Consider the following 9,349-nt stretch of genomic DNA (forward strand, 5'->3'; position numbering starts at 1 on the left):
CCTGAACTTGCCTATACATTTTGGAGATGTCAGCTGTGAGCGCAAAACGATTTAATCGAAATCGGGCAAGAGTTGCGTAAAGCTCCCTCTGAATAGTTGCACCCACCATCAAAGTCTCATTTAATGAGATTGAAGTCGATGTTTTGCTCGATGCATCGAAAACGACGCGTAGCTTGGTGGTTTTACTATCAGGTCTCAGGACACATTGATGTGGAATGTAGTAATGGCGTCCTGGAGGAGTGTCTGGAAGCAATGACATGTGGCCAAGGATGAGATACTCTTTCATAAACTCCATATACAGATCATGCAAATACTGATCTCGTGCAAGTCTGCGTTCTAGGGATAGAAAGCGGCGTTTTGCCGTCTCGAACGAGAAACCCAACACGTTGGGATTTATTTTAAATGGCAGCCCCACTCAAAACCCCTTTTTTTAGAATTTGGTCGTCTTGTAAGCAGGGTCTATCAAGCATTGGAAATGGGGGCCTATCGTTATATGCAAGAACTGTATAGGAAGAAGCAAAGTGATGTGATGCGTTACTTGCTGCGTATACGCGTGTGGCAGTACCGCCAATTGACGAAACTTCATCGTTCGCCTCGACCCACGCGCCCAGACAAGGCACGTCGTTTGGGATACCGGGCCAAACAAGGATTCGTTATTTACAGGATTCGTGTCCGCCGTGGAGGGCGCAAGCGTCCAGTGCCAAAAGGTTTCACCTACGGCAAGCCAAAAAGCCATGGCGTTAACCAACTAAAACCCTATCGCGGATTGCAGTCAATTGCGGAGGAACGTGTCGGCCGTAGACTTGGTGGATTGCGTGTCTTAAATTCCTATTGGATTGCACAAGACGCTTCATACAAGTACTTTGAGGTCATTTTGATTGACACTCATCATAGTGCGATTCGCCGTGATCCTAAAACTGGATATGCAAACATGTGCACAAGCATCGCGAGCTTCGGGGTCTTACCTCTGCCGGTAAGAGCTCCCGTGGTATTGGCAAGGGCTATAGATATTCCCAGACAATTGGCGGATCTAGACGTGCTTGACGGAAGCGCAAGAACCGTGAGCATATGCACAGGAAACGTTAAATTGTAAAGTTTCATTTCCGTCGAACGCGGCTTTTGAATAACAGTGATGTATTTGAAAGAATAAAAAAAATGTATATTGCAAAAAAAAAAAAAACAAAAAAAAAAAAAAAAAAAAAACGACCCGATTCGAGCCTGCGTAAAGTCTGCTTAAAGTTTTGTTCGCAAGCCAATTGTTCAGCTGTATAGACAGCCTTCGACTTCTCTGGGACCTGTTCCAATTCCCAAAAGCGCTCCACCAGAGAGTCGAGAGAACAATGATCGCTACCAACAGCGATATTGCATACAGCATCCTGTGCTGATGCCTTATATTTTCCTGATACAATCCATCCCAACAATGTTTTCTGGATTGTTGGATGTTCGGAACTTGCCTTTAATTGGCCTACACACATTAACTCAAAAAAGGTTTCTGCCCCTATCAATAAGTCAACCTTAGCAGGCTTGTAAAACTGCGGGTCTGCCATCTGCAGGTTTGCTGGTATCTTCCATTGGGCGAAATTGACAACATGATCGGGTTGGTATGTGGAAATCGACCTTAACACCCAAAAATCGGAATCAAAGTTGTGATCGTTGATACGAGATTGGACAGAAGTATGAATCTTGTGCTTTATGACGGACGAGTTTTTTCCAACAGTTGTGATATTAAGGCACGACTCATCACGGCGCAATCGTAAGCGCTGGGCTAGATCCTCGGATATAAAATTAATTTGGGAGCCGGAATCTAGAAGTGCCCGTGCATACTGAAATTGTCCGGACCGATCTTGCACCTTTACAACAGCGGTAGCAAGAATAACCTGGTCAGCACTAGCAACGTGACTAGAATAAGCTGTCTGAGGCTCAGACGATGACGAATGTTCTACTGGCACAGAACTAGGCCCATTTTGCTGTGGCTCAACCCCGTATCGATGAAGCAGAGTGTTATGGGGCTTAGAGCACACTCGACATTTTGCTGTCTTGCACCTCGTCACTGTATGACCTAGCTTCAAACAATTTATGCACAGTCGGAGTTGCTTGGTGATATCGAACCGTTGAAGAACAGGAAGAGCACTAAACGATTGACAATTGCTTATGGTATGATTCCCCGCGTGGCAATAGCTACATTTCGAATCAGCTTGCCTATCCGTCTTTGCACATGAAAATGACGATTTAGTGGGTCCTTTACTTGTCTCTTGTTTAGTTTTACCCTTATTCCGTGTTGACTCTTCGGCAGCTAGATGCTGATAGCGCCGGTTCAGCTGGGCTGCGCACTCGGACCAAGACGGTAGTTTATCGTAATCCAGTTGCTCTTCGAACCGAGACTTCGTTGTGGGATCTACTTTAGACAGCGCTATGTGAATTAGCATCGCGCTATTTATGTCTTTTTCACTTCCTAACGACTGCAGAGAAGAATATATGGCTGACACCGTGTCAATGAGGAACCTAAGGCATGAAGCAGAAGCTTTTGTTGTGCTGGGAATGTCAAACAACTGCGAAACAGTATCAGAAAAGATCAAATATTTTTTGTCGTAAACCTCCTTCAAACTATCAAGAGCCTTCTCATAATTTTCTGCAGAGATCTGAAACGCCTTCACTGTTCCCAATGCATCGTCAACGAGACACGACAGTAAGTGGTTGAATTTTTCCACATTTGATAATATTGGGTCGTTATGCACCAAACTCTCGAAAAGGCTTATAAAGTTTTTAAATTCAGCATGTTTTCCACTAAACTTGGGGAGATTCATTTTAGGCAGACGTGATGAATGACGCTGGCTACTCCTATCCCTCCTCTGTATTCGCTGAATTTCGGGTTCTTTAAGTGCAGACATGTACAGAGCCTTTGTGGTAACACACATATCCTCGACCGATGCTCGTAGATCGTTGTTGGGATTTAAACAATCCACGTCTGCCTGTATATCCATCAACTTTTCACAATAATTTTCGATCAGCTCGAGTCTGCATTTAATTTGAAGAGAGTCGAACGAAATAGTTTTTTCTTCAAAGGCCGTTCTCACACGCCTTAGATCGCCCATCACCCTATCGTGTCTTTGCATTGCTGTTGCTAACTTTTGCAGGACTTTTGGACCCCCTCCTTCTTTTGAACCTCCTTCCCTGGTAACAATTTTCCTTTTCACTCATTCTGGCGCTTTCTCTTACTTCAAGAGGGTCGGAAAGTAATGCACTGGGTTTAGACAATGGTTAACCAAAATACTGTAGGGTATGCAAAAAACTATGAAAGAACGCGAAATTTCGACAAAAAACTATGTATCGGCTTCAAAGGGTTAACGCAGCGAAACAAACACAAATTATGCTGCCAATGCACACAACCAAACGCAGCCAAATTATGCACAATTTGGCGCAACGATAGCGTTACCGAAGTAAAGGCAGCACCAATAAGCGGTACTTCGCAAAAGAGAATTGAAAACAGCGGCAATGACCGGAGCGTCTGATTAGCAAGTACCGTAAACCCTCATCAATTTGCACTTTTCTTCAATCCACCAATATTCCGCATATAATAAATATTTTATGTTGCTGGCTGTTCACTTTGGTTTATTTTATTACTTTGTGTTTTATTTAATTGGTATTCCAATTCAACGAGGTGCCAATGAAATTGAGATCAGTGGCCAAATAGAGAAACACAGCGCACAAAATGGTGGCTTGGTTCTAGCACTCAATTTTTTTCGCACTAAATACCTGAGAATTCGGCATAGATTAGCCGAACACTTTCCTTTTTTGTTGAGTAAAGATGAATCCAATTTGTCGCACAAAACCAGCCAGCTAGAGCTCTATTCGCAACAGAACAAAAAAAACCAATGACTTGTGCCGAGACAACGAAGATGCACTGTAGGTCACTGGTTTGTCGTGCGAATTTCCACGAAATGCTGGATGCCGATGTCCCTGCTCGGGCGCCAATGAAAATTCGGAAGAGTTTTTCCAAAACAAATGTTGTGATGACTCCGGTCCAGCGGGCTCTAGTTTCGGTTTTTTACGTTAAATTGTCAGGTAATTTATGACTTAATAAAACAAGTGCTCGACTTCAAAGCATTTATTGGACTGGTCGCAGCCAGAGATAGCAAAACTCCCCGACTCCACCGTCGAGCCGATCTTGAATGCGCAGAGAGCAGTACAAGAGCGCGGCGTGTGAGAGCAAAAGCTCTGCTCACAACATCGCACACGATACGATATGGTAATTACGATCGTCTGCTGCAACATTCCGGCCCCGTTGAAGACCTCCGGTGCTTCAACCGTCTATTGGCAGTTTTGCCAATTTGTGTATGGGGCGTTTAATTACGCCCGCGGGTGTTCGCACCTCGGCGACGCGCACTCTCCCATCTTCTCCCTTGATTGCGGCCACCACTCGTCCTGTGGTCCACTTCTGTGGCGGTGTGTTGTCCTCGTGGACGAGCACTAGACAGCCAATGTCCAAGTCTGGCCCTTTGGTAGCCCACTGGTGACGCTTCTGCAGGCTGACCAGGTAGTCCTTGGACCAGCCCTGCCAAAACTGCTGCTTGAGCGCTGACAGCATTCGCCAACGCTTCAAGTACGCGAAGCTTCCCCTGCTGCATCTGTCGTCGTGATCTGATTCAGTGAGATTCTGAGAGTGATTCAGCAGGTGCCCTGGCGTTAGCGCTTCTCCATCGCTGGGATCGTTGCCTGGGGACGCGATTGGCCGGGAGTTGAGAAGAGCCTCTACCTCTACCAGGTGGGTGCACAGCTCGTCCGCGGTGAGCTTGGCGTTGCCCACTCCGCGTACCAACCTCTGCTTGGCTGATTTGACGGCTGCCTCCCACAATCCGCCGAAGTGTGGTGCTCTCGGTGGTATGAAACACCACTCGACGCCTTGGCGCGCTGCGTACGCCTTGAGCCGGTCCTGGTCCCTCTGGTACGCTTGATGCAGCTCGTTCAGCACCTTGCTCGCGCCCACGAAGTTGGTGGCGTTGTCGCTGTACACCTTCTCCGGAAGGCCTCTTCTCCCGATGAACCTTTTAAAAACAGATAAAAAACTATCAGTGGACAAATCTGCTACAAGCTCCAGGTGAACAACCTTTGATACAAAGCAGACGAAGACGGCTACATATGTCTTAATAGGGGGCCTGCCGCAAATCTTGAGAGACACGTAGAATGGGCCGCAGAAATCTAGAAAGGGCCGAGCTCTTCGCACTCTATCAGCTGGCAGGTTTCTGCCATGATCTGTCCCTGTAGGACTGCTTGTATCGGAAGCAGTGCACACAATTTCTCAGGATCCTTGTACATGCTTCTCGAGCATTGATTAGCCATATCTGCTGCCTTAGCAACGAAACCATGACTTTGGCGCCTGCATGGTAGTGAGTCCGATGCAAATTGCGAAGATAAAGCGTCACGAACTGCGACTTTTGCGACAGCAGCAGAGGAAATTTGGCGTCATACGGAATCTCTGCGTTGAGCAACCTTCCTCCCACTCGAATCAGTCGCAGCGTTACTCCGTCGAGTTCGCTCGTATGTATGAACGTGTTTAGTCGTTGAAGATGCGGTGACAGGATTTCCGACCTCGCTAGCTTGTGGAATTCTGGTCCCAACTCGTGTCTTTGGACTACTTCTACCAGCCTTAGAAATGAGACCTTAAGTTCTTTGGCTGACAGAACGACCTCTCGACTACGCTTGCTTCCTTGTAGGAACCGGTTTACATATGCCATAATCCGAAGCAATTTATCAAAGGAAGAGCATCTTTCAGTCAACTCGATGAAATCATTGGCCTGACACTTTGCCACTGAATGTGTTTCCAAACACTTCTTGTTTTCCGACCGTTCCATTTCTGGGGACAACTCAACCTGATGTAGACATGGCCACTCCTCAGAATTCCTGAGCAGAAATTGGGGACCCTCAGTCCACAATGAGCACGTTACACCGTCTACGTCTGTGCCACGTGACACCAAATCGGCTGGGTTTTGCTCAGTAGGAACGTGCCGCCAAGTCACACCGCTTGACGATTCCTGGATTTCAGCAACCCTATTGGCCACAAACGTTGCGAGCGTGGTTGGATCCCTTTCCAGCCAGTACAAGGTGACTTGGGAGTCCGACCAAAAGTTCACACTTTCGATCATGAACTTGTCCAGGAGCGGTTTTACTTGAGCCCATAAAGTGGATAACAGGAGTGCTGCGCACAATTCGAGTCTTGGAATCGATTTCGTTTTGAGAGGAGCTACTCGAGACTTTGCGGTAAGAAGCTTATACACGACATTTTTACCATCACTGGTACGGATGTAAATGCAGCATCCGTACGCTTCACCTGATGCGTCTGCGAATCCGTGAATCTGAACGCTTTTATGCGTGGGAAGGCCAATGTAGCGAGGTATGGTTATCTTGTCTAATTCAAACAAATTTTGCTTGAAGTGGTTCCAACTCGTGTGCAAACTCATGGGAACCGACTCGTCCCAATCCAACTTTTACCGCCACAATTGCAGCAGCAATATTTTTGCCCTCGTTATTAAGGGACATAATAACCCTAATGGGTCGAACAATCGGGACGCAACTGACAAAATGTTTCGCTTTGTAGGGGTCAATGAATCAAATGAGTCATCTAAATGATAATGGAACAAATCATTTTGCGGATTCCATCTAATTCCGAGCGTTTTAACAGACGACGAAGGATCAAACTGCAGCGATTTCTCCTGGCCACTATCGGACAGCAGCTGGGGATGATTTGACGCCCACTTGGCCAACTTAAAACCCCCGGATTCTAAGACCTCATACACTTCCAGCCGAATACGTTCTAAATCTTCCAGACTGTTTGCTCCAGTAAGCATATCATCGACGTAAAAGTCACTTTTTATGACTTGTGATGCAATAGGATGGGACTCAGCATAAACGTCTGCCAATTCAACGAGACAGCGGATGGCCAGAAATGGAGCTGAGGCTGTCCCATAAGTAACCGTATTCAGGCGATACGTTTGAACATCTACATTTGCCTTATCCCTCCACAGAATCAATTGGAAATTTCGGTCTTCTTCGGCGACCTGAACTTGCCTATACATTTTGGAGATGTCAGCTGTGAGCGCAAAACGATTTAATCGAAATCGGGCAAGAGTTGCGTAAAGCTCCCTCTGAATAGTTGCACCCACCATCAAAGTCTCATTTAATGAGATTGAAGTCGATGTTTTGCTCGATGCATCGAAAACGACGCGTAGCTTGGTGGTTTTACTATCAGGTCTCAGGACACATTGATGTGGAATATAGTAATGGCGTCCTGGAGGAGTGTCTGGAAGCAATGACATGTGGCCAAGGATGAGATACTCTTTCATAAACTCCATATACAGATCATGCAAATACTGATCTCGTGCAAGTCTGCGTTCTAGGGATAGAAAGCGGCGTTTTGCCGTCTCGAACGAGAAACCCAACACGTTGGGATTTATTTTAAATGGCATTGGAAATGGGGGCCTATCGTTATATGCAAGAACTGTATAGGAAGAAGCAAAGTGATGTGATGCGTTACTTGCTGCGTATACGCGTGTGGCAGTACCGCCAATTGACGAAACTTCATCGTTCGCCTAGACCCACGCGCCCAGACAAGGCACGTCGTTTGGGATACCGGGCCAAACAAGGATTCGTTATTTACAGGATTCGTGTCCGCCCTGGAGGGCGCAAGCGTCCAGTGCCAAAAGGTTGCACCTACGGCAAGCCAAAAAGCCATGGCGTTAACCAACTAAAACCCTATCGCGGATTGCAGTCAATTGCGGAGGAACGTGTCGGCCGTAGACTTGGTGGATTGCGTGTCTTAAATTCCTATTGGATTGCACAAGACGCTTCATACAAGTACTTTGAGGTCATTTTGATTGACACTCATCATAGTGCGATTCGCCGTGATCCTAAACAACTGGATATGCAAACATGTGCACAAGCATCGCGAGCTTCGGGGTCTTACCTCTGCCGGTAAGAGCTCCCGTGGTATTGGCAAGGGCTATAGATATTCCCAGACAATTGGCGGATCTAGACGTGCTGCCTGGAAGCGCAAGAACCGTGAGCATATGCACAGGAAACGTTAAATTGTAAAGTTTCATTTCCGTCGAACGCGGCTTTTGAATAACAGTGATGTATTTGAAAGAATATGATGACTCCGGTCCAGCGGGCTCTAGTTTCGGTTTTTTACGTTAAATTGTCAGGTAAATTATGACTAAATAAAACAAGTGCTCGACTTCAAAGCATTTATTGGACTGGTCGCAGCCAGAGATAGCAAAACTCCCCGACTCCACCGTCGAGCCGATCTTGAATGCGCAGAGAGCAGTACAAGAGCGCGGCGTGTGAGAGCAAAAGCTCTGCTCACAACATCGCACACGATACGATATGGTAATTACGATCGTCTGCTGCATCATTCTGGCCCCGTTGAAGACCTCCGGTGCTTCAACCGTCTATTGGCAGTTTTGCCAATTTGTGTATGGGGCGTTTAATTACGCCCGCGGGTGTTCGCACCTCGGCGACGCGCACTCTCCCATCTTCTCCCTTGATTGCGGCCACCACTCGTCCTGTGGTCCACTTCTGTGGCGGTGTGTTGTCCTCGTGGACGAGCACTAGACAGCCAATGTCCAAGTCTGGCCCTTTGGTAGCCCACTGGTGACGCTTCTGCAGGCTGACCAGGTAGTCCTTGGACCAGCCCTGCCAAAACTGCTGCTTGAGCGCTGACAGCATTCGCCAACGCTTCAAGTACGCGAAGCTTCCCCTGCTGCATCTGTCGTCGTGATCTGATTCAATGAGATTCTGAGAGTGATTCAGCAGGTGCCCTGGCGTCAGCGCTTCTCCATCGCTGGGATCGTTGCCTGGGGACGCGATTGGCCGGGAGTTGAGAAGAGCCTCTACCTCTACCAGGTGGGTGCACAGCTCGTCCGCGGCGAGCTTGGCGTTGCCCACTCCGCGTACCAACCTCTGCTTGGCTGATTTGACGGCTGCCTCCCACAATCCGCCGAAGTGTGGTGCTCTCGGTGGTATGAAACACCACTCGACGCCTTGGCGCGCTGCGTACGCCTTGAGCCGGTCCTGGTCCCTCTGGTACGCTTGATGCAGCTCGTTCAGCACCTTGCTCGCGCCCACGAAGTTGGTGGCGTTGTCGCTGTACACCTTCTCCGGAAGGCCTCTTCTCCCGATGAACCTTTTAAAAACAGATAAAAAACTATCAGTGGACAAATCTGCTACAAGCTCCAGGTGAACAACCTTTGATACAAAGCAGACGAAGACGGCTACATATGTCTTAATAGGGGGCCTGCCGCAAATCTTGAGAGACACGTAGAATGGGCCGCAGAAATCTAGAAAGGGCCGAGCTCTT

General features: G+C 47.6%; 2 pseudogenes; both read left to right on the forward strand.

The window, feature by feature from the left end:
* The first annotated feature begins 416 nt into the window (after positions 1-416).
* On the forward strand, positions 417-8,141 carry LOC117186273 (annotated as a pseudogene).
* Positions 459-1,162, forward strand: LOC108163676 (annotated as a pseudogene).
* Positions 8,142-9,349: the final 1,208 nt, after the last annotated feature.

The sequence above is a fragment of the Drosophila miranda genome, chromosome XR (genome assembly GCF_003369915.1).
Source record: "Drosophila miranda strain MSH22 chromosome XR, D.miranda_PacBio2.1, whole genome shotgun sequence".
NCBI lineage: Eukaryota > Metazoa > Arthropoda > Insecta > Diptera > Drosophilidae > Drosophila > Drosophila miranda.